The sequence below is a fragment of the Mirounga leonina genome, unplaced genomic scaffold (assembly GCF_011800145.1).
Source record: "Mirounga leonina isolate KUSES-001 unplaced genomic scaffold, KU_Mleo_1.0 Mir_154, whole genome shotgun sequence".
NCBI classification, from domain to species: domain Eukaryota; kingdom Metazoa; phylum Chordata; class Mammalia; order Carnivora; family Phocidae; genus Mirounga; species Mirounga leonina.
The window spans coordinates 38593912-38620654 of NW_023270389.1; the positions used below are offsets into that span (position 1 = coordinate 38593912).

At 42.3% G+C, this 26743-nt stretch overlaps 1 long non-coding RNA gene across 2 annotated transcripts in view; it reads right to left on the reverse strand.

Moving 5' to 3' along the window:
* Positions 1-3813: 3813 nt before the first annotated feature.
* LOC118014330 overlaps positions 3814-26743 on the reverse strand; it is a 30762-nt gene continuing 7832 nt past the window's right edge. For both annotated transcript variants that reach the window (XR_004680263.1, XR_004680264.1), the window contains exons 3-4: positions 12576-12759; positions 3814-3963 (exon numbers count right to left, since the gene is read on the reverse strand). This is a non-coding gene — a long non-coding RNA (uncharacterized LOC118014330). The remainder of the gene's footprint in view (positions 3964-12575; positions 12760-26743) is intronic.

The window sequence follows — 26743 nt, forward strand, 5'->3', positions numbered from 1 at the left end:
GGTATAAGCCCACATGTTGTGGGCGAAAGAGCATGGTACCTGGAATCACAAGACTGGGGATGAACCCAGGTTTTGCCAGGAACTGCAGATGTGATCCAAAGACTATCACTCTTCTGTCTCCTCATCTGTAAAGTGAATGGAACCGGGATCCCCACCATAGGGCTCTTATTAAATTAGCCCCATTGCATGAGGATTAAATGAGACCAACATGGGGAAAAAAGCCTTGTGAGTCAGAAAACATCACACAAATCTGAGACTGTGCTTATGGCATTGTTCAGTCACCAAGAACTCTCGAAGCGATGGAGGAAATGGATAAAACAATAATCCTCAAACTTTAGTGCACATGAGCTTCATCTTGAGACGTATTTCAAAGTACGCATGCCTGTTTCCCTGGTGATTCAGATTTGAACTATAGGCCGAGAGGCACCGGAATAGGCAGTTGGCTGAAAATGGCTTCCCATTCATTCATCAGATATTTTAAGCACCAGGAAGTCTTAGAGGAAACAAATAATGACAAGATAGAGCTTAATGGGGAGCGACACCAGATCTACATGTAGAAAGAAGACAACCATCCAGAAATAGATAAAATAGAAGGCTCTGTGTGTCACAGTAGAAAAGACAGCAAGTAGGTGACACCTCTTTGAGTTTCTCCCTCAAGCCCTGATATACATAAATCTGTATTCCCCGGAAGGAAATTCTGGTTCGCTCTGACTCCTCAAGTAAGCACGGCTGGCGCCCTGTGTCCCCTCCTGCATGAAACTTACCTCCAGGACCCAGAGTCAACGTGAGTCATTGGGTCTCGGCCAGGAACCAGGCAGAGAGTGTGGGTCCCATCCCCTCTTCTGGAAAAGCCAGGCCTCGCGGTAGAGTGGCATCTCTGACCCAAAGGGTTCATCTCAGAGATGGAACAAAGAACCCTTTTCACTCTGGAGAGCTCCTGATTTATGTGGTCCAGGCAAAGATGGAAGAAATCCACCAGAGGCATGGGCAGCCACAGTGACTAGAATGAGACTTCCCCCTCTGAAGGTTTCACTTTGAATCTCCTCCCTAAGGCCAGTCCTGGAGAGAGAATTTGGACACAGCAAAGCACTGGCTTCAAAGTCACAGCAACTTTCCACATGCCTGGGAGGAGATGGAGAATGTCACCTTCCTTTTTTCTGAAACTCCCATCGTCACTTTGTACAGGTCGCAAGACCACAGAGCAAAGAGGCCTGGTCCCGGAGTCAGGAGACCGGGGTTGTCATCCTGCCCCTGTCAGTGACGAGCTAGGGAACAATCTCCCTTTTCTTTGGCCACATCCTTTTCCAAAGAGAAAAAAATCAGGATCCTGACACCTACGTGAGCTACTTCACAGGGCGAACGTGGGGGCTAGATGAAAAACTTCTTTGAAAAGGAAAAGTGCCACTGAACTGTAAGACATTAATATTCAAGCCCCCAAGGGAAATTGTCTGAATTACCCAATTTGGTTATGAATGTCGTCCCCCCAGTTCACTCAAGTTTTCTCTGTTGTCCTGCTTTGAACGTCTGATAAGTCGCCACCAGTGATTGCTTTGCAGATACAGACTTGCAAGACTCGCTTGCAGGTGCCACTGAATGCCCTCCGACTCTCGCAGGTGCGCTCCCCCCTCTCTCCAGGCCTCCAGAAGCTAGAAATGCTCCTGCTCGGCACAGTGCTCGCCCATCCCACTACACAGACCCGGAGGTACCCAAGAACATTTGACCCCTGTTGCATTCATGTGACACCTTTGTTCAGTGCTACATTCACTTGAGAGGGGAAAAAAATACCTCAACCAGGAAATAAATCTTTTACAGCTATTTCATCCTCCCCTCACGTGGCGCTGGAATATCACTTTAAAGAACATTCTTGTGGCCTTTCCAGTTCTTTTCCTTTAGGTCTGCAAACAGGAGTAACCAACGCGTCCAAGGGGAAACTACTCCCCAGCAGAGCAGTTCTTCAAAGGGGACTTCTTCGGGCAGGAAAAGGGAATGTCTGATACCATAGCTGAATAAACAGACTCATCAAGCCCAGTGCCAGATTGGAAAACCAGGCCCTCTGAGCATGCAGCCCGCCAGCCGTGCACCTCAGACGCGCTCAGGCTCGGGCTTTCTCATCCCTGTCCTTCTCAGTCCTTCTGGCTCTCTCTTCTTTTTCCCTCTTCCATTCGGTCATCTTCTTCAACAAATGCCATAATATTCTTGGGTTTCTAAGTATTGTTTGTATTATTATTCATTGACCGATCTAATGGGCTCTGCAGGTTCCAAAGCCCATTTTTGAATCACAAACCTTTCCAGCATCTCTACTCCTGTAGCTCACATTACCTCAGTGTACCTCTATTCCCACAGTCACCAACGCGCCTCAGAAAGTAGCTCCTCTTAAAGACAGAGCAGACAATTCACACGCAATGTTGTAAGCCCCGGATGGATGGCTGACAAAATCCTAGAGCTTGATGGACCCTCCGAAGGTCATTATTTTCAGGGGGGCGGGGGGAAAACCGACAGATTTACAGACTCAGAAAGAGAATTGTCTACTCTGGGCTTTGAAAGAGTCCAGAAACTACCAACCCATTTACAACTCAGCTCAGTGTCTCAGTCTACAGAAGTACTTCCAAATGTCTAAGCTAAATTTATACCATAATTAGTTTTTCCATGTGAATAGCTGGTCATGAGTGAAATTCCAAACCATAGGTCATACAGGGCTTAGGTTTAGAAATTGGAATTTGTCTTTTCCATACTGGAAAATTATGGGGTTTTTCTTTTTAAACAATAATAGCCATAAACTTATGGTTATTCAGATAATCTGGACACTAACTAGTTTTAACTACCTGTATATTCATACATACTCACGTGGACAGAGACAATTCTGGGTGAATTTCATGCAACACATTATCAAATCAATTAGGACTTCTTCAGCCATCCAAAAATTAGGCAGTCTCTCACACTGATTGGTTTGTTCTTCATGTTTAAACTCTTCCTTAAACATTTCCTTGAGATAGTAATTCTTGGATGATAAACATACTTGGGGAAAGTTTATAAAATTGTCCAGTCCCTAAGCTTAAAATCAGAGGTCAACTCTTTAATTTACTTAGGTTCTATCCATAACTGGCTTCTGGCTCATTCCTTATCACAACTTGTGACTGTCCCATATAAAATGCCTCTCTAATTGGCTTTATAAACTTCAGGTTTGCACAAAAGCAACAACAAAAAAGAGTCAAAATAAAGAGAAATGGCTCAGTCAATACCTGGTCAATAAGGACCTCTGAGACCCAAAGCATTATTCTTTTTTTTTTCCCTGATAGTAAGCTCCTAACCTCAACCATTCAGTTACTTCCCACTGTCCCATCAACATTTATGCATTGGAAGTTATCTTCTAAAGGACTAGCTGAGCCCCACACTATATGTTTGACCAGTCTGAATACTTGTAATTACTTTGGAGTCATCACAAAACAATCCAATGGTCCTTGATGTCATTACTCACCACCAACAGAAAAGTCCAGAGTAGCCATGAATTGGCAAACTTATTTTAGTATTTGCCAAGAGCTATGTGGTGTCTACTTGAGGAGAAGGAGAAAAAAATTCTAATTACTCTGATGCTATCTGAGAAGCAACACCTGGGTATTCAGAAATAATCTCATCCACAGATATTTCATATGCTTTTTGCATAGACACCACATTCAACGTCCTATCAAACTAAGAGCAATAAAAGTCAGTGACTATTTTTAACCAGTAGGAGTCTAAAATGCACCTTCTGTCCATTTGACACACAGATTATGTTCTCGGTTGCGCAATCATTGGCGCAAACATCCCCTTAGACAGGCTGAAGGGACAAGGTGGGAGACATTCATTTCAGTTACCTTTGCCCGGGCTTTATTTGTTCTGCAGATAATAAACTTTGGACTTCTTTACCCAACCAGTCATCTTGCACAAATAGTAAACTCTCTCAAAACTTTCTGTTCCCATGAGACCCTTGAGAAAACAAAATAGGGGAAAAAAAAAAAAAAAAGCATGATGAAAATCTACTTTCTTTGGTCAACATCCTAAAATTGAGCAATTTCTTGACATCTTAAAAGGGACTGTCTGGCGTCAGGTTGAGAGTTAGTAAACTCCCTATTGATCAAATAACTGAAATCAGTAATAAGTGCAGTCAGGATTCTGAGGTTGCAAACTTGTTCTGTAACTATTTCCTGTTCTTCCATGCAGCATCATGAAAGCCTTACCCACATTTACCCTGTGTAAGGAGTACTTGCTAAACTTCTAGATCACACAGTTCTAGCAGCAAAAATATTTGAGGTATATACAATCTGTGTGTTTTCCCTTATAAATTACATGTGTATTACTGTACATCAAAAATACATACACCCTGGGGCACCTGGCAGGCTCAGCTGATAGGACATGCAACTCTCGATCTTAGGGTCATGAGTTCAAGCTCCACGTTGGGCCTTGAGCTTACTTAAAGATATATGTATATCTCCAAAAAAAATCTTTACCTAAGATGAAATTTTAAAATAAAATAAACAGAAGATTTAATATCTTCTTTCTGCACCTCAAAAGATCATTTGGGATTCTCCATGAGGTATCAATATTCTACTTCTGAACACACTGCTTTAAGAATGCAGTGACCTACCACTGTCCCAGATTCAATCACCACCTTGCCCTTATCAAAACCTGTTCTTAAAAAAAGGATCTGCCATCAGTCATTACCATCTTATGGGAATGAGGACCCATCATTATATTAATGCTTCCAGCAGGATTTGCATTTTAAGCATATGCTTAATTAGGAGAAGAAAGCTTTATTTCATGTTAATGTAATATCAGGAATGTCAAAATAATTTATGATATTTGAAGTATAGAAAACATTTCCTGGTGGCCCCCAAATCGAACAAGTTGGGATGCCCCTTACCTAGCAGATAGGCCGTAGCAGCACCAGACTTTATATATAAAAAGGGTTTAGGGACCACAAATTAGTTAGAAAAGGCAAGAGTGAGGATGACACATGCTAGGAGATTTTTCCTGAGGCCAAGCCCAAGTTTTTACTTAAATTGTATGTCATTTAGGGAGTCAGAGCAGGGAGCTAGCTAGACATTATAGAGGAAGAGTATAAGTCCTCCAAGTCATGCTCATGGCCCCCTCAGGACCAATTTAAAAAAACCTTGATAAACTCCCACTTAAGCTGACATGGAACGTCAAAGGCTTGGTAGCCTCATGTTGAAGAGGAAAAAAAATCACTTTTGCCACAAACAATCAATCACGGGTACTGACGTAGCTGAAGTACTTATGTTTACATGAATTCATGAAAAGAATTTTCCCAGAGAAAAGATGAGCAATCGTTTAGGTTATGTTCATCTTTGTGAATATGTAGTTGGAGTGCTTTAAAAATCAGAGTAATCCATTAGACATGTGTATTGATCCAATTCATCAGGTAATTACAAAATAGGCTGCTTGATTTTAACAAAAGGAAAGTGGAGCATGGAGCATGTGGATTAGCATGCCGGGAGATGTCTCTTGTGTGTGTATGGAGACACACACAACACATATGTGTGTGCATACAGACATATGTATTTGCGTGGATAGGGAAGCTCCTGCCATTCAGTTTAACAACTGATAAAAAGGTGGGCAAATCAGGAGCCCGTGAAAAGTTATGAAGTGGTATATCTATCAGCAGCCACAAACAGCAACATAACCCAAAACACTTCAAATAAGTATGCACTGGCCAAATGAAGAGAAGGGTATAATTAAAATTTATTATGAATTTCCAGAGAAGGAGGGACAGGCATTTCATAGAGATAAATAAATTGGCATGAGAAATGGAAAGAAGTTTAACTTAGCAAATGATACCCAGGGGACACAAGATTCACCAGTGTGAGAAAAGTATCCATACTCATGAAGTATGAATTACAAAGTTCAAGTTAATGGAGGAGTCTTGTCATATGACAACTAAGCCAAAATTCAGTTTTGCTCGAAACACCTATGTAATTAAGGCAAAGTATGTGTTATTTTTATTGTTGCTGTTTTACTTAAAATATCCCCTATAATGTCTTTCATGCTACGTGAGAAAACATAGATGCACAGACATAAGAAAGCACAATATGATACCAGCTTCATGGCAGGGAACTTGACAAGCGCATGCAGGAATTCTGCCTGCTCTGGGACCTTTTCAGGCTTTGACCTTTGTTTCTGAAATGTCAAGGGATCTCTTGTGTCATCACGAGCCCCCTCCCCCAGCCCCTCGGAGCTGTTACCACGAAATGGACGTGAACTATGCCAAAAACGATAAGACCTGAGGATTGCTGAACACCACCAATTCTTCTGTCAACATTCCTGTCCTGAAATCTCCTTTTACTTAACAAACCTAGATCACCTTCCTTTAATGACATGAGAGAGAAGAAAACTGAGGCAAATAGTCACTTATCTCTCTCCAAAAGGTAATTTTCAAGAGGGAAATGGAAAGATACCACGTGGCTAGTTCCTCCTGCGTTTTCTGGGTTCCACATGTTGCATTGTAATTGTCCCAAGTCGCTCCGCCTGTTCATGATCAAACTGCCAAAAGGAATGGAAGCTCACCGGGAGCAAAATCTGGCTTTTCAGTGTCTTCTATATTCCCTATCACAAGTTTAAAAAGTTAGTTTCAGCCTCCATGCACAGCAGAAACTCAACGTGTTAAGCAACAGACAATATCTTAGTTTTGCTCAGATGTTTCAAAGAATGCATGAATCGATCAGCTCATCAAATGGATCACCAAGCTCTGGATCAGATAATCACAAATTTCATTCACTTTGATTATTGAGGAAGTCAAAATGACAGACCCCAAATTATCCTACTACTGCTTACCAGTTTAATAGCCACCTACACTGGGTATTGAGATTTACCGCTCAGCAGTGGATTGTGGAAACTGTCAAGTCAAACTAAAGTTAAGATGGATTTTAATCTCCACAAGGGCAGAGACTGTGTCTGTTTAGTCCAACACATTTCCCCAGTACCTATCACAGTGCCTGCCACATGGTAGGTACTTCCGGTAGCTTGTCATTAAGATGACCACCATCATTTCTTTTCTTCCTCAAATGCACAAACCATTCCCCTCCTGTGAGATGGACTCTATTTCTCCAACTCCTGGAATCTGGGTTGGCTGGTGACTGCTTTGACAAACAAAACACAGAAGAAGTGACCTGCATGACTTCTAAGGCTAGGTCTTAAGAGGCTTTGCCACTTGTATGTGGGTTTTAGAGCACTTGTGCTGGAGGAAGCTGGTCACAAGGTAAGAAGACTGATTACCAAGAGATCAGCAGGCTCTGAGGAAGCCCAAGGTAACTATGTGGAGAGAAAAAGATTCCTGACTAGCCCCATGTCAGACCTATGAATCAGGAAACCTTTGGCTGGCTCCAGCATCAACTACCATTAGACTGCAACCATATGAGGGACACCAAGTAAGAACTGTGCAGCAGAACCCATTGACCTTAAGAACCAAGAGTGATAATAATAAATCGTTGCATTAAGTCACTAGGTTTTGGAGTAGATTATTACACAGCAACAGATGACTGGAATAGTGTTCAATGCTTATTGAATAATTTATAAAAGCAGCCACTTAGAATAAAGGGTTCCCAAATGAACCCAATGAAATCCATTAAATAAATTATTAAGGTGATGTCAACAATGGTAAAGACTATCAGAAAATTGGACAACTCTGTGGATAATTAAGGCCAAGAGGAAATCTGCTACAGAGTAGAGAAAGTAATTTTTTTCTGAGAGTGGAATTTTCCAGATTCACTAACCATCTTGACTGCATTCATTAGATGATTGCTCAATGCTCTACTTCCCTTTACACAAAATAAACTCATGATTGTGTTCCATCCATGAGTCTAGGTGCAAAGTAGGAGAAAATATATTTACCAAGAAGGAACATGGATAACCAAGGGAAATAGATTTTGTGGAGCCTGGTTTTTCTATGAAGACTCTAACTCTTCTCTCTATTCTTTTAATTTTGTAAAATAGACTTTGGTCTAGGTACACGGTGTAAAACAACTAAATATAGCCAGAGATCAGGGTGGGTGGGAATGGAAAAGAGAGGCTAAATACTGGGCACTAGCAGCTGATACATCATCACATCCCCCATAATTGTGTTATTATGCACACAATACTGCAGCTGGATATGGTTACCACTTTATAATGATAAAAAGATTAATTAGTGACATGATCCATATCTTTCATTTCTTTGATGGTTGTAAATAAGTCTGAGTCATTCTACTATTATTTTTACCATAGGCACAATAGTCTTACCCTTTTTTGATGAGGAAAATAAATATCAAGAGGATGTCTTTAATCTTCTACAGGGTTTTAACTTTGTGCCTTTCTAGATGAGACCACACCAGGGTCTGGCCCTCCCTTTCCTGCGTGTCCCTTTCTTATTGCTGAACAGGTCCTTTCTAACACCCAAGTCTACCCGCCCCTCATCACTTACACAATACTCCCCACCCTGCCCTAATGTGAACTCATAAACCCCACATTCCCAAAGATAGCCCAGCTCTGCCAAAGCACAAAAGCCATGTTCAGAGCCAAATGAATAAAATATAGAAATACTTTGACTAACTCTACACAACCAACTTGATAATGTGTATATATATATATACACACACACACACATACACACACACACACGTTTGTTTTAAACTGCATTAAGATATGCATTATTGGCAGTCTCTATGGATTCAATAACCCGGATCATTATCAAATTCTCCTCTTTTTGGCTGTGTGGACAATCCAGAGCTCAAGCTTAAGATCACTTATTGAGCAAACAGCTCTATACATGGTCACTCTGAGCAGACTGGGAAGGAAAATTGCTTAAGCTGGGGAAGAAACTAGGGCAGCCATTAGAGAGAATCATCAGATTCCATGAACAGGACCCTTGAAATCTAACTTAAATACATGGGGACAGCTTTCTTATTTGCTATATTGATTCCTTTGTCATTCCATCCAAATCAATTCACAACAGTTTTTTGTCTGGTATAGTCTGGCATTGGGGAATAAAGAATTGATGAAGATCTGCCCTCAAGAATCAAGAGAAACTGGGGTATGGAAGGATGACCACTTGGATTTCCTCTGGGAAGGACAAGGAGCATTTGTACCTGACATTTTTTTGTTGAAACTCAATAAGCACCATCTTTGTCCTTCTAAGCTCCTCTCTGTCCCATAAGGGCTGAAAACCTGACAACTATATTCCCAGGCTCCTTTGGCAGTAGGGTTCTTCATCCTACTTGCCACTGAGAGACGCTCTTGCAATCATTAGAAGGTGAATGGAAAAAAGCCCTTTTTCTCTATCAGTAGCTACAAGCAGGTGTGTGGACACTGGCAGAAAGCAGACATGGGGCTACATGTCATCCTCCTAGGCCTCACCCCCATTGGTGCTGTAGGCAGCTGAGACCATCGGTGGCAACCTGACGTCCTGCTGATGCTTTCACTTCAGATCTCCTGAAAGTTAGCAACAACATCCTTGACCTTCATTCCTGGCTCCCAGTGATTCTGGTTTTGTATTCCTCCACCTCCTTATACTGAATTCCTCCCTGATGAAATACTTTGAGTACAGTCAGAATGTGATAGGTATGTTTCAGTAATAAACACCCCCAAACCCTGATAGTATAACAAAACACAGGTCATTTCTTGTTCAGGTTGTAAGCGGAGTAGTTTCTATCTTGTAACTATATCATCTGGAACACACACCCTTCAAGAGCCAGTGGAAGTGGATGAGAAAGAAACAGGAAACATACAAGCACTCTTAGCTCCCTGGACAAAGGTGGCACAGTGCTTTTGTTTATACTCCGTTACAAAGAATTGGTCCTATGGCCTCAATTAAATTGCAAGGGAGAGGACATTATGATCTTCCCAAGGGCCCAGGGAAGAGAAATCATTTGGTGAACACATTCCACTGCATTTGCCACAAGAGGCTTCTATTTTTCTGACTAAACTCGCCTGTAATAGTTTGTACCAGATACGGTGTCCCGTAACAAAACCCTAAAATGTGTGGCATTGACTCTGTGGTCAAGTTGTTAGAAGCAGATATGTTAGTCTGCATGGCTGGAGATCCATATCATGCAGTGGAAAAATACTTGGCAAAACTGCTGCTTTTAGTAACTTGAAAGTCAGACCACATGACTCTTGAGCTTGTAGGTGAAAAATAGCATGTGTTGGTTGTTATTGGCTGCTTTGGACAACATAATAGAAGAATAAGAGGATATCAGGAAATAATGAACTGTTTTTTTGTGGTTTCTTTTTTTTAGCAAAGGTAAAAAGAAAAAGTAACTGCTTCTAGAGCTCCCTTCTGGTATCAATTTCTAGATTAGTCAAGGTAAGTAATGTTTGCTGGTAAAACAAACAATCCCCAAAAGCTCAGGAGCTAAACATACGAACATTTATTTCTCACTCACAGAAAACCTAACGTGGATATTCCTGGTTGGGCAGCTGATCTGGGCTGCTCTTCTCCAAGCAGTGATTCAGGAATCCACATTCTTTCCACGTAATGGCTCTACGTCTTCTATATGGATGACATCAAGGCATTATCTAACCAGAAGATGGGCAGACAGAGAGAGAATAGAGAAGCTACCTGCAGTCTTAACTGAGCCCCAAAGTGACACACATTTCTTAACTTCAGCTCATATTCCGCTGATAGGAACCAGTCCCATGGTCCCGTATCACTTCAAGAGAGACTGGGAAATGTCATCTCCTGCTGAACATTTGCATTCCAGAAACAACTCCATAGGGCAGAAGGGGAGGATGCATCTTCATTGGCCAGCTAGCCACCTCTGTCAGCGCACTGTGAAGTTCCTTTCTGTTTTTGCTGTTGTATCCTTTCTTTCCCCCACCTTCATAATACAGCTCTGTGCTCTCTCCAACTCCTCTTCCCTTTCCCTTTTGACAAGTACTTTCTCTCTTTTGTCTTTTGTTTGCTCTTCCTTTCCCCTCTTACTTTACTGTTAAAGATAATGAATCTGTAGCATTCTACTCTCTGAGAAATTTCTAAGCATGAGGCAAGAGAAAGAGATGGGACTGTCATCTGGTCTGAATTGAGAAAGGATGTCATTGCTGGGCCTTTTCTCCCGACTCAAGTCCCAACTTATTCCCACTGTGGGAAGTGACAGGGAGGCAGAAAGGGGCGGTCAGAAAGATCTAACAGAGCAAACAGAATTATCTGCGAGGTTGGTGATGCTTTTCCTACTTCTTTGTTCCATGTTCCTTGGGGTTTTTTTTTTTCAGGGTCCGTGCTAGCTTTGGGGCAAAAGTTTCAGGTGCTCATTTTTTTCTCTTTATTCAGTTATTAATAGAGACTACTCTTCATTGCTGGGTGAAAACGACGAACGTGATCCACACAGTTTTCAACTGTTCGATAACATGATTAGAGAGGGGCTTCTTTCACTCACGGATGCAGCTTTTATCCATTTTTGGTTTGAAGAAAAAAATAAGCGTTTTTGAAAATGTGAAATTTAAATATTTATGATGTACAAATGCCAGATTCCTCCATGAGAGGTGACCAGCCCTGGTCACTCGTGCTCCCTCACAGCCTACCTGACTCTACACTTGACTTTGGGGGTACTTAGGACAGAAAACTAAGGCCGAAGTTCCTTAGTGCTTTGGAATCATCTCCAATGTAATGAGTGGGGATTGGCCTGCTGAGAAATTTGAGTTTTCTAACGTTAATTGGAATCCATGTTGAGCAAGACCTGACTCTCTCAATTCTGTGTTTGGCAGAGTCCCTGTAAAGCCATAGCCTCACAGCATCTTTCTATTTCTGTGTGTGCTCTCTTTTCTGGTGAGGAAGCTGACATGAAGCTAAAGCCCTGGAGCCCTGACAAGCTCCTTGAGGCACTTCTGAATCTAAGAGCGCTATATTTGGGGGAGCAAAAATAATAACAATACCAGCATGCTTTACATCCTTGCCAGATATTGTGCAAGCACTCTGACATTTAATCTTCTCAAAAATGTTACAGAGCAGGTAAGATTATTATCATCCCTATTTTATAGATGAAGAAACTGAGGGTTGGAGAAATGAAGTCACTCTTGAGGAGCTAAAGCTATTGATTGTTACTTCAGGAACTTCAACTTGATTCTGTTTGACTGCAAAGCCGACAGCTGAACCACTCTATTACCAGTCTATCTCCACATAAAGAACCCAAAGAGTTGGCATAATGACATTGGGAGGAGAGCAGGTCTATCCTCAGAAAATAAGGGGAAAAAAATGCAAATTTCCACAGAAATGAATCATAACAATAATAACTACCAACATTTCTTGAACACTTCCTGGATGCCAAGCACTGTTGTAAATCCTTTACATGGATTAACTAACTCATGGAATCTTCACACAATCCTAAGAGAGGAGTATTACTTATTCCTATCATCCTAATTTTATTTTATTACTATTCTCTTTTTTTTGGCTGGAACTTAAGTACAGAGGAATTAAGTTTCAGGATCACACAACCAGCAATTAGCAAGATGTAGAGGACTTGAATTAAGAGCGTCACAAACCTATTTGTCTACCATGGAGATAAGAATGGGCAAACTGGAAAGATAGCTTTGGAAAGTTTTTCAGCATAGCTCACCTTCTGTGACTCGTTCACACAGTCTGAATCATCCCTTAAGCAACGTGGATCCGAAGCTCTGGTGCAACCTCTTTCCTCCATCCGAATGTAGGAAGTTTGGGATGATGGCTGTGTGTCCTCAGAGCATCCCTCATCCCTCCCTCCCCAGACCAGGAGGGTTCCAGTGCCAAGGAGCTCTTCTGTCCTATTGAAAGCAAAGAATGGTTGCCTCTGAAATAAGTACAAAGAGCAAGCAAATTTAGTCAGTTTATGCAAAACACAAAATGGCATCTGCCATCTGGAAAAATACACCAAAGCCGTGAGCCGTCAAGCTCCTTTCAAGACTTTGGCATGTAAAATCAACAATTTTTTTTTTTTTTTTTTTACGTCTGAAAGGTCCACGTGAATTTCCAGTTTCATTTAATATAAGTCTCTCTTCCCCATTCCTGCCACTGGCCGGCCGCTCTCCCAGCACACACACTCCCCCCAGTTAACATATACATACATATGTACATATTTTCCCCCTTCTCAGAGGTACAGAGATGATTGGGAGTGTGGCCTTGACAACAGAGGGCTTTCAAAGAGAAGATTTTTAAAAGATCATTCATAACTACCTTCATCTTTTACATGTAAAGTGATTTAAACAAATACACTTGCTTCGGTATTGCATACATCTATATATCTGGAAGCTAGTTCTTCATTCCAGAAGCCCCCAAACTGTGGGCTGATGCTGCTGCTGTCTTTACGATCACAAACTCAGGCTATTGCTTCCACCTGCACTCCCTCCAAGGCCTTCCAGCCGGCTAAGAACAAGGAGGGCTACGCTCAGGCTTTGCCTTGGTTTCAGGCAGGGCGAGCAACGCATCCAGGCAGGAATGCATCCATCACGCAGGCGTGGATAGAAGATGCTGGCGGTGCTTACATAAGAGTTATGGCTAAATAGGCAGGAGCTGAGACCTGGAAAATCACCGGTGAGGTGCAAGGGGGAAGCTGATCACACCACATGGACGGAGAAGGGACGGAAGATGAAGTTAAATATGGGCTTGGATTCAAGGAGGCTGGAGCATGGTCAGAAACAGCGAGTAAGACAAGATCACGGACCAGCGCCTATGTACCAGTAACTAGATGCAGGAGGTGATTGCCATGGGCCAGCTATGTCACGCGCATGAGATCATCGTCACAATAGCTCTCGGAGGGAAGTACTTTACATATGAGAAAACTGGGATCCCGAGAGGTTAGGTCACACTGCTGGTGGCAGCATCTACATTTAAAGCTGGGTGGTCCGGTTTCAGAGTCCATCCTACAACCACCATGTTTTACCTAAAGCCTAGCCTATATGTACAGCCTGAACAGAAAAGATACATATCATGGGACTATGAATTTTCTCCTGGTAGTCAAATAACAGGCAACTTTTACTTAACGTATTGCTTTGTATTTCCCTATTCTTTACTTTAAGATCAAAATATTTCAAAGATTCCTGGGAAAAGAAGCTAAAACGTGCTTCATGTGAAGGAAAGAATCTAAAATTTGGTTAATGAAGAAAACTTGTGTTTTCAGGAACAGAGGAGCTTATGAGGCCGGAAGCTGGCATGAGGGTCTGAGTGGCAGCCAGAACTGGTCCCAGTGCTGTTCAGATCAGATTTCATTGCTGTCTGTGACTGGGACACACCTCTTATCAGCAACCATTCAGCTCTTCCCAGGCCAATGCCGTTCCAAGGCTGAGGATGATTCCCAAGGTTGGACCTTTGAGAGTAGGAGAGGGCTGGTGGGGTGGGGTGGGGTGGCAGGGATGATGAGCTGGGAGCAGTTCGCCTCACTAGTGCTGAGCTGATCAGAGCATCAGATCCTGCACTTCTTTCCTTAGCACCATCTGATCATGTGTGTTTGATCCCTGGCTGCCTCATTCAGTCATCCCCACCTCCACTCAAAGGGCCTGGTGACAGGTTAGTTTTCAATTGCAACAAAATTAGGGAGACACGGTGAAGTTTCCTAAAAGTTGGTGTGTTATGCATAACCTGCTTTAACGGAAAGAGGCATAGCTGGGGGTCTGCCAGACCTCAATCAAAACCCTAGCTCGGCTATTTATCAGCTGTGTGACCATGGACAATGTATTTAACCACTTCAGTCCTCAGTTTCCTCATCTGTAAAATGCAAGATGCTAGTTAGAAGGATTAGATTGGCTCAGTACATAATAAAAATAATAATAATTATTTATTATTATACTATACTATTAATAATAATATTACTATCTATTCCTAGTAGTATATACTATTAATAATGTTAATTATTATTATTAATTATATTATTATACTATACTATTGTATTATTACTATTGTCAGCGACAGTGATAATATCAGATTCCATCACGGTAGAAGACCTATTCCTGCCACTTCTGGGAAGTTGCCAAGTTGCTACAGAAATGATGTGACAACGGACTCCAATATATTATTGAAATGACATTCTCCAGCTCCAGGGGCTGAGGAGCTTGTTGCTGCCACAGAACCCCCTTTAGGCCAGTCTTTTGAGTGTCACTTACACCAGTTTGGAAGTAATCTGCTTGCTCGCCCTTCCAGCAAAGGATGTCATGATCAGCTAATGGAAAGTGACAAGAAGGGATATAATGAATGAGAGGGAGCTAAAGTTTGGGATAAAAAAAAAAGAGCCTTGTTCTTTTGGGGAATGCACAATGCTAAGCATACCATGTTAAATCGTGCGTGTCAAATAATGGACTAATTAAGAATCTTCATCCAGTTTTTTTCACATCTCATTTCTGTTGTCCTTTCGTAGACGTATTTTCAAATTAGCTCTTAGCTCTTTAAATAAGTACCAAGGGGAACGAAAAAGAAAAAAAAAAAAAAAACAGAACAAAACTTGCCCATCAGAGAAGCAAAAGATCAACGTAAAAGGAAATGCACCAGGAATGGAGATGAGAGCTTTGCAGGATATGTTGGGAAGTTTTATAATCATAGCAGCAACTTCTTGAATAATGGAATTTAATAACATATAATAAACTATGATCTAGGAGAACTCTGATTCAATCCCACTAGTTGTTTGAACCAGTGAAATGGAGGCAAAGTTTATCATGCCAACATGCTGCGAGTACCACTGAACACCGCAGGGGACAGACAACTGTTCCCAGCTGCCTACCTCCTCACACCCAGAGGGCACATGGTCGCTGCCCTCCAAACACCAGGCTAAATCCCCAACTTTCAATGGCAATCCTAGTTCTAGGACTTTAAAGTCACAGAAATGTAATTTTTGCAATCAATAAACTATTGTATTAAGCTGAGAACAGAGGGGTAACTAGATACAAAGCCTCCAATTAGGTTATAAAAAAATAATAACCAATATGCTTTCACACTAATGCCAAAAAGTACAAAAACCTATAATAAATCTAATTGAGCACATGATCACAAGCACTGTTTTTCTACCTACATAGTTCTGCTATATTAAGGTATACACCAAATAGAGAAACACATTTTTTTTCATTGTTATTGAAAAGGGTGCACTTTTTTTTTAATTTGGATCATTTTACCAATGTCAAAAAATGGGAAGGTATAATGAAGAAAAATGATTTTCTCTGTCATTACTCAGTGATTATGTTTAAGCATTTAAAACGAAGGAAGGAATTGCAGCAATTATCTGGATAATTCAGATCTCCCCTAAAAGATTAGAGGTCTCTAATAAAAACATATTGTTTTTGTCTGAATTATTCAGATAATAGCCTTAGTTTTCATTTTATGAGTGTGGACCAGGCTATTGATGAAAGATCTCTTGAAATAATTTAAAAGAGTTGGTTTTTTTTTTTTTTAGGTTTTTCTGACAATTCAGAATATGGTTTCTTTGTACCTAAACTTCAATGTACCTCAAAAATACAATCTAAAATTCTATAGAACATTTTGCAAAGCAGCTATTTAAATTACTAAATTTAAAAAACCACAACAACAACAAATGTGAAACATAGGTATTCCCTTCCCTTTCCCAAAGAGGTCCATGAAATCTTGGTGACTCTTGGGGGCAAAAGGGGGAGTGAAATACCTCTGTAAACTGATAGTCTAAAAACAGGAAAATTAGTCTTGTGCCACGGCTGTGAGCAGCTAATAAAGAAAACATCGTTAGAAGAGATTAAGGTTCAAATCAAGGTCAGAAAAGAGACTGGTTGAGGAAAACTGCCATGTCCCATTGCGTAGCAGTTTAAGTGAGACAGTTTCCCCTGAATCAGTCTTAGGTTGAAAAATTACACTGTTGGGGTTAATAAAGAGGCTGGGCATTTGTTTGGACTGAGACTTCAATTAAAATGTTATTTGGGGCAGCCAGAGCTAATGTCTTGCTTAGAGGTAAACTGAACTGCCTTTTAAGAGGTTGGAAAAAAAAAAAAAAGAAGAAGAAGAAGCAGAAGAAGAAAAAAAGACCACCTAATCTGTCAAAGACCCTGAATAACTGGCAGGAAGAATTGTGTTTGCTGGACCTGTGCCCAACTCAGCAGTGAGCATTCTTAAGGGTTTTGTGACATCATCTGGGGCAGCTGAGGTTTTCGGAGTTTGTGATTGTTGTGCTGGGTGAGGAATCTACTGTTCAGCTGAGCCTTCTTTGAGACAAAGAAAAAAATCTGGGTGGTGTAATATGCCAAGGTTTGGGCTTGGTTTTTTGTTTTTATTTTTTGTTTTTAATGCCACAAAAGAGGTGGGACCAAGAATTCCGGGTCTTAGTCTCATGATTCTAGCCCAGAAACAAAAATTGATGAATACAGTTAATTGAATTTCTCAGTCCATACCAATTTGCCCACAGTTAAACAAAACCACCAAAGTTTGCTTTCATTTCACTTCTTTAGGGTAAATGAAAATCCACCCTGAATAAGCTCCTTCTCCTCTACATTCACTCCTATATTCCACAGAGATTCATTAAACATGTTTACTCTGGCCAGCATCAGGCATACCTTGGTCAACAAAGCAGACACGTTTTCCAGCCTTTATGAGGCTTATAGCTTGAGGGAAGGGAGAGCAGTCAATACGGAGAAAGATAAGTAAATATATAATTACAAACTGGCCATATTAAAGGAAACAGTGTGAAGTTGGAAATATAGTCCGTTTCTTTCCAATTTCTCTCTCTATTTTTTTTTTTTTAACCCAAACCCCTGAGCAGCAACTATGGGAAGACCTCTGATAAGTGCACGGAGTGGTTGGGGGAGCTGGTTAATGGCAGATATAAATTGTGTGGTTTTCTGTTGGGGAGTCTGGGATCTGGTTGTGGAGATAAACAGTGTGATACACAGAGAGAAGGGGGTGGGACAGACAAAACAGCGGGGATTAGAGCCAAAATGAACTTAGAGGATGGACTTTGATTGGTTTTTTTTTCTGTCCAAAGAGTGGTGCGAACAAAGCAATGGACTCCATAAAAGTGCAGAACCAGAGAGGGCCCCTGGGGCAGGGAAAGACACAGGTGATGGGAGAAGTGGGGCCAGGTGACCGCACAATAGAAAAGGTGTGCTAGGGTCCACAGAAGATAATGGGAACCATTCCGATTGTGCATTTCCTTCCTGCTGTGCAAAAAATTTTTTTTAACCGAGACTAGAGAACGGACCCAATTTGTCTGACTCTCAATTCACATGGAGCCCCAAGGTCCAGTTCTCTCCAAACTGAAGAAGAAAATTGTGAGAGCATAAATTCCCCTCTTCCCCCATCCCACCCAGATTAAAACAAAAATAAAGCTAATAGAATATGTTTGGTCTTCAGAATATTCTTTTAGACAAGGTTGGTTGAAAGAAAAGTGGCAGACCGTGCCTTAAGCCTGAGCCCTACAGCGGCATCGTGCAAAATGGGACGATAACGCTTTGAAAGGAAAATGCCAAAAATGAGATCATTTCAATGGGAACAAGGGAACCAGCAAGCTGAGAAGTAACACAACATCATGAGTGCCACGTCTGTCCAAGTTGTGGCAAAATCTGCCAAGCCCAGATTGACTTCATTAGTCACTTAGACGCACAGAGATCACAGAAAAAAAAAAATTGTCCTCTTCCTCACTGAGACATAGTTGATCATTGGCATAAATAGCAACTGATTAGAATATCAATTCTTCAAAGCCTAAATATTTCATTCACCAACCAGTTGCTATTTTGTCCGTGGCAATTAAGAAAGAAAATGTGCAATGCTGCCACACAAAAGGTGTGATTATAGTTCAGCCTTACCAGGGTGTTAGGTTTGACGTGGATTCCTACCTAATGCGGGGGGAGCATGCAGACTACATTGTCCCAGATACGGCCAGGGAAATTGGGGAGAAGGAAGCATAGCTATATTAGCCTTATTCAACCCTTCACTCCTCCAGGTCTACTTGAACCAACATGATTTTCATTCAGCAAATTATTTGTCAGGTACTTTCTAGTCGCCAGGCATTGTGTTGGGCTTTGGCAATTCTGCACTGAACAAGACAACCACAAACTTGCCTTCTTATTCTTCCCAACTTACCTTCAGCCCTCTCTGTCCCCTTACCTAGCTTAACCATTTTCCAGAGTCTTTCTCACGGCCTAACGTTATATCCCATCTATAGTCGCTTCTTGCTCACTGCCTCCCTTACGCGCCCCCGGGGCAGAGACTCTGCCTTCCTGTGCGGCATTCCCAACATCTAGGCCACATCAAAGGCTCAGAGAACATTCGTTGGATGAATAAAGCTTACGTTCCAATCATTTATTTCAATTATGGTGAGCAGAATAAAAGAAAACTCCAGGCGATACGAGCCTGTATCATTCGAGTGTCTAACTTAGGAAATGAGGGAGGCCCTTCCTGAGCAAATGACTTTGAAGCGGGCCCCTAAAGCGGGGAGTCCGTCTGGAGGAGGGGCTGCGGAGACCTTATGCGCACGCACATGGGGGGCAGCATGTATAAGGGCACGGGAGCACTGAATAGCAGGAGTAAGGCCAGGGAGGCGGAGACGTGGGGAGGATGGGCAGTTCCAGGAGATGAGGCAGGAGCCCAGGACAGGAGCCAGATTATGCAAAGTCTTGTCAGGCGCATTCAGGATTTTGGACTTTATCCTAAGAGCAATGGGAAGAGTTTTAGGCAGTGACATGATCACAATTCCCAATTCATGAATCTCTTTAATAAGCACAAAAGCAAGCATTTGAATCTGAGAACTCTGAAACTGACTGGGCATTCAGAAACGACTGGAACATTTCAGCATGCGGAGAAGAGGGAAGCATGAAGACCTAGTCGTGTTTATTGGGTGTATACCAGAGGCGCCACATAACAGGCCACAGCGAACAGATGGGAGTCTTGGTTTTGGTTTTTTGGTTTGTTGCTGTTTTTAAGAGACTGTAATCTAGCCACAGAAAGGCAATGAGCACCTGCGGAAAACTTGAAGGAAACTGAGAGATCACACACGGACAAGTCTGCCTGGCTCTTGCCTGTGTTGAGGCCACCACGGCCACATCGGGCCCTTCCTGGTCTGGCAGGACAAACGTTGGCTCCTCTTCCTCCGCCAGGCCTCCCCTGGCGCTCTGAACCCCATGTCCGGCTTGCCAAGCACAGAAGCAGTGTGTCTCCTCCAGGAGGTGCACGGGCTGCCTGTCATCCCGTCCCTCACTCCACCGTCATGGTGTCTCCTGACACACTGGTGGTGTCTCACGCAGGACCCGGCACCAGGAAGTGGCACCTGCTTGGTGCCCAATAAGTATTTGTTGGACTCCTATTAGAGTGTGCTGCGATGTCACTTTCTTACACCTCTGCAGCAAACATTTATGGAGCACAGTGTTGAGGCCTTTTCATGCATTCTCATTTAATCTCCGCAACAATCTCATAAGGCAAGTATTGCTATGCCCAGTTGGCAGACAGGAAACCGAGGCTCAGAGAGGTACAGTGACTTGCTTAAGATTTCTCTCACGATGCAACAGGGACACGTGCTTCTGTTCCTCTCTTAAGCCCATGGTCTGATTAATTAACTAGGCTTATGCTCACCTTCTCCCTGAAGACTTCCTTGATACTCCCAGCTTCCCTGAAGCTAAGTCTCAGGACTCCTACAGTATTTTGTGTCAACATGTATTCATAACTATCCGACCTAATGTCTTCCTAACCACCCTGTGACTGCCTCAGATGGGTCTTATTTATCGTTATCATCCATGCTGAGCACGGTGTCTGGCACATGATATGGCAGTAAATTAATATTTGTTCAAGAATAAATGGATGGATGAATAAACCCAAAGGCGATCTAACATAAATTCTCAATTCGCCCTTTAAGAAGCTCATTAAGAAGATACATTATACACAAATCCTAACAGATGAATTGAAGAATGAGCATTCATGTTAACAAAAATTCAACACCACCTATCCTCTTCCCTGCTTTCACCCACTACAATGTTCCTTTCCATACTGGTTTCTCTGGTAAACTGAAAGTCTGGTTTATTTTCAAAATCAGAGATACCAATATTGTCCCATGACATAAAGAGAGAAAAGGGAATCATGAAGACATTTATATGACTACACATGAGACATGGGTCCACGCACAAGCTGAGAGGACATGTAGTTGAGGAGCAAGCAAAAAAGGGAATTATTCACTGCCACCTGATATCCCCTCAGAAGTATCGAAAAAGCTGTATTTCATTTAAAAAGGAAGGAAGATGAGAGATATGGCTTTTTAAACTTGGAATATACCCCGTAGAAGTACTTCACATACAAAAGCTGAAATATTCCAAACCAACCACAACTCAGAAGTTGGAATCTCCCCGACGAGATTACTATACTAGAAACAACATGTTTATTGGCTCATAAAAGACATGTCACCTAACAATTCATAATAGGGGGTCTGAGGGAAATAACTCACCCATTGTGAAGTCAATGTTCAAATCAATATCCTCTGGGGAGAAAAATATTGCTCATTGATGGACATTGATTTTTCTTTTCCTTAAGAAATTCTCGAGGGGTAAACAACATTTTTTTTCATAGTGAATGTAACTAAACATGCCAATGTCAAAGTCTACATCTCCCTATCCTCATTAATATGATACTCAAAAATTATTAGTGTAATTATAAATGCCTTTCCACCTGTTGAAAAATAGACTCCAGTTTCATTCTTTAAAATCTCATTTTAATATTCAAGTAACATGACCACACAGGCAACTTGATGTATGTCCTCTGCTTTACTTAATAGCACTCTTATAGGCGAGATAATACTTTTCCATATTTTAAAACCATCAAAAGTTAACATAAAACCCAAGAAAACTGGGTCCTAGATTTGTTTACCTACAAATTTAATGACTAGTTTTGAAAAAAAAATTCTGTTTTTCTTCTTATCTTTCCCATTCCCACTGTACCCCCAAATGATCATAGCAACATTGAATCTAGTCATTTACCAACCGCCTTCATGCGAGCAAGAAGTTTTAATGGGCAAACAGAAAAAGAAGGCTGGGTCTAATTGGTTTTATATTTAACATGTTGCTTCAAGCTGGTGAATCTCATAGACTTATTTATAAGGCTGTAGTTGGATTACATTTTTTAATTCATAGATTGCCTTCTTAGACCAAATACGTGACCAAAAGAAAGCTTGCCTTCTACCCTTTTGAAACTCAAAAGTTGCATAAGAAAGGACAGATGGATGGTTTGGAGAAAAAAGAAATGTCATTCAAATAATGTTTGTTGAAAAGGGTGTCACAGATCATTGGCAGAATTTCCACTCATTGGCAACTCCCCCAAACAGCCAAGGATTAATTGAGCACCCAGACTACTGAGCTCTATTAGGAGAGGAGAATGATGTGTTGGTGATCACAGAGGCTGAGCTGTGGAACCAACAGAAGTGTAAATGGATGAGCCATCTTGGACATGCAGGAATAACACCGCTGATACCTTAATAGCCAAACATTCAATTTTTGTTATTTTTCTCCTGGGGTGGAGATGGATTCATATCAAACCACATTCTTTTTTTTTTTTTTTTAAGATTTTATTTATTTATTTGCGAGAGAGAGAATGAGAGACAGAGAGCATGAGAGGGAGGAGGGTCAGAGGGAGAAGCAGACCCCCCGCTGAGCAGGTAGCCTGATGCGGGACTCGATCCTGGGACTCCAGGATCATGACCTGAGCCGAAAGCAGTCGCTTAACCAACTGAGCCACCCAGGCGCCCCCAAACCACATTCTTATACCCCATTTCCCCCGTGTCTAAAAGAACATATTTCTCAAATGGTTTGAATAGACAAAATTAGGGGAAAAGTTCATGGACTGGCATCCAGTCATGACCTACAGCTTGACCTTAGGAAAAATCCAAACCACACTTAATATGCTGATTTTTCTCATCCAATAGTGTAACTACAAGCATATCGTAACACACTAGATGCTATACAGAACAAAGCAAAGCAAAAACAAAAAAATGACATTAAAAACCATTTAAGACCTAACCCCTCTTCCTAAAAAAATTTGCTTCTGTTGGAAGTAAAAAGAACTTGATCTACCAGAAAGATCAAAATCAGTATTTATTAGTCTTTTAATCTTCTACTTATTTAAAACTCGAAAATTATTTTCGTGCTTTGGTAGGGCTATGTGGTTGCTTATCACAAATGGAAGAGATGTTGACATTGAGAAAGTAAGAATAGGAATATCTACAGACACTGGGAATAAACTTCAAAAATGAGCAAACTACTATGATGAGCAAAGCAGGAAAGAAAAGCTATGGTCCTCTAGGAAAACTGAGGTAGTAAGGAGCAGAACACATCTGGGATTTGATTCAAACTGATCTGAAACCAGAATAGATCTCCAAACTGTTTTATACACAACACAGACACACACGCTGAGATTTCTAAAAGTGAAATCTGCAGAAATTATCCAAAAGAGTGAGCCTAAGAAAAGATTTCTCTGGCAGGTCCAGACACAACTCTACCCGTCTTATGGTGATCCAAGAGTGGGGTCTATCAAAAGGTTCCGCCTAACCCTCCCACTAAAGCAGGGTTCTGAAGGTGTCAGCAGGATTTGGTTGACTGGACCATTAATGGAGCTTCGGTTAATTATTGACTGATTAAGGATTTACCTTATCTTTCCATCAGGAGCTGGCTCAAGACTTAACGGTAAGCAATTTAGAGCCAGCGCGAACTTACCCACGTGTTTTTGTGTGTTTGTTGTTTTCTGTTTTCTTTTCTTTTTTTTTTTTTAATTCTCCTTTGGGTCACTTTAGCTTGTTTTTCCCTATAAATCACACTCGGGTCAGAATGGCCAGTCCTTACTGTGCTTGGGCGTCTTCGAAAGGACTGGAAACGAGAGGGCCTGGTTTTAAGTCCGGGGACAAAGGCCCTGAGAACTGCTGCCTTTTGCAAGACTTCGCTTGCAGGTTTCTCCATGAAGCCCCTGGGAGAAAAGCAAGGCCTTTTTGTCTCTAAAAGTGCTGCTGATGCTCTGCTCCTGGATGAGGATCAGCCCCCCCACCCTGCAAGGCAGCCTGTCCTCTCTGCTGAAGGCCTCTTGGCAAAGCCAGGGAATCAGCACAGGCGGCTCAGGCCCAGCTGCCCCAGATAAGAGGTGGCCCGTGTTAACATACAGGCTTCCTCTGCACCTCAGCGGGGCCTTCCTTTTCCAAACAGTCTCCCTTTAATGTTGGCGAATGTTGTTTTTCCATTGACTCAACATCTCGCCTCTGGTGGTAAGCCAGTGGGGAAAGTTGGAGCGGGGCGGGGGGCGGGGGGCGGTGGAGGAGGAAGGTGGGAGAGAAAGCCATGCCAAAGCAAGAGAGAGAGAGGGACGGTCAGCCACATTTCCAAACACGCTAGACACCTGCTTTGGAGAGACTGTGACCGAGCCTAAAATTCTTGCTTCCTCTTGATTGAGATCAGCCTTTTGACACCCCCTACCTATGACACTGCCCCCTCCCCCCCAGCAAGAGTTACTTCAATATGAAAACCCATGTGAGGGATTCACAACTTTTCTCTAGGAATCCTACAGTCTCATCTGTTGGATTCCATCTCTCAAATAAGAGCATTACTGGGTGCGTTGAAGAGGGAAAAGAAATTCTAAGAAAGAGATGAAAGAGAAGATGGAAAGCGAGCAGGTGAGGGGAAGAAAGTTAGAAAACAGCAGAGAAAGGGAAAGTGAGAGAAAAAAAGTCAGAAGCCTGGAAATGAAAGGCAAACGGGAGAGGATATGAGGTTAAAACAAGAAAGAAATAAAGGTGAAAGGGAAGACGGGAAGGACGGTTGAAAAATAAAATCTGAAATGAGAGTGTTTCCCCAGAAGCTTGGGTTTTCCAGCCACAGGATGGACCGACCCGGGTTGGGGATGGAGAGCAGTCCCCTCCGGGGCTTCTCTGGGCCACTCGAGGTCAAAGTGCATCTTCAAAACCAAATCTTGATTAGAGCCAGCTAAATGTTTTGACTTGAAGGAGACACGAAGGATTAAAAAGCAAAATAGAGCAGCATGGGTAAGAAAGAAACAGGAAAAGAAAGAAAATTAAAAAAAAAAAAGAACCCTCACAGGAGACACAAAGGGAATGATAGAAAACACTTCTGAATCAGCTAGTCATCTACTAACAAGCTGCAAAGATTTCCAATGACAAGTTGTCACATTAGTTTAGTGAAACTGAAGCAGTACTTATCCCCTTTCCTGTGCTTAATCTCTCCCTGCGTGCCACAAAAACATGCTACCACGTTTAATAGGATTAGTTTCGTTCACTTTCTCCCCCCACCCCTTTTATTTTTTACAATTCTATTTTCAGCAATACAGGGATCCTTGAATTCATGGACTTCCTGCAGTGCACAGCAAAACCTGGCATGCATGGTTTTTACCCTTTTAAAGACTCTATTTGAATCTGAAGAATGTAATTTGACTATTTTGTACCTTTTCTCCCCCAATGAATTACTTGCTCCTCATGGAAATCTCCATAGCTTAGAGGGTGGGGGAGGGGTGTTGGTGGTAAAAGGGTCGAGAGAGAATCAGGGCTAGGAAAAAGCCAACAAAGCCCAGTCTTGCAGAGGTTATATGCCCTAGGAGAAACTCTTCTAGCTCTGACCGCAGGCAAACATGGGTGCCAATTTAGACTGCAAATTACTGGCTTTGTGGCCCTGAGCAAGTGGTGAAACCTTCCCCAGCCTCAGTCTATTCATCCATACAGTGGGGATAATTCTTATCAGGGCTATTGAGAGAACTACACTTAATATATTTTATTTCTTCCCTTTTAAGTTTCACTTTTTCTCCTACTATATTATGTTCCTGAAATCAGTGTGTCTTACAATCCATTGGACATTTAAGGATATCACGTTTTGTTTTTCTCTCAAAGGCCATTGATAGTGTGTCTTATCATCCATGGGATTTTAGAATTAAAAAATGGCAGCACTGGGTGTAAAGCATCTGGCACGGTTATAACATTGGAAGTGCTCAATAAATGCTGAATTATCTATCATTGCTTATTACTACATCTATTTGCCTCCTTCTGAATTCTCACTGAAAGACCACTGGGATATTGAGAGGAGGAGGTGTGGACACTTTTGCCCCTCATCCAGATTCTTCTAGGCTTGTGCTTCTAATTGAAGTCTCACAAACCCAACTAACTCAAACACATAACTATCCACCCGTGTTGACTAAGACCCCAAATCCTCTAGTCCACTCTGTTCCCTCAATAGGGTCACCAACTGCCATTCTTAGCCATGTGTCACGAGCATTTGTTATCTGTTGAATGGTGTTGTTCCATTTTCCTGGAGTCCACTTTGGGCTATGTACCCCCTCCTGCCCTCTGCCTGCTCCCCCCCCCCCCCAGGCACTACCACCAGCTTAGCATGGAGGTGATGAAGGGGTGAGGGTGCTTTATCTGTGAGGGAAAAGGAGAAGGCCCAGGGGAACCAGGGCGAGGGGAGCAACACTGGGCCTCGAGTAGGGATGGAGGCAAAGGAGGGGAAGTCCTGGGGGGCCAAGGGCTGTGCCTGCAGAGGGACAGGCACAGCAGGGAGCAGGGTGCCTCCATTGTGCACCTGCCAGCCCCCACACTCCCAGGGGGAGACCCCGGGGTGCCTCACAGCAGGCTCTCAGGCCTTCCTGTCAAGCCTGGAGAAGCGCGGGAGCCCGAGGCTTCCTAAATCTCAGCGGGCTAGTGAGGGCCTGAGGAAGCCGAGTCCCTGTACACTTCATCCTGGCTTGAGCAAAGGTCATACATATGTAACCTCCAGAACTTTTCTACTGCCTCCCCTTCGGCCCTCCAGACACTTCCATGCACCACTCAGCTCCCAGTGAGCTGCCTCG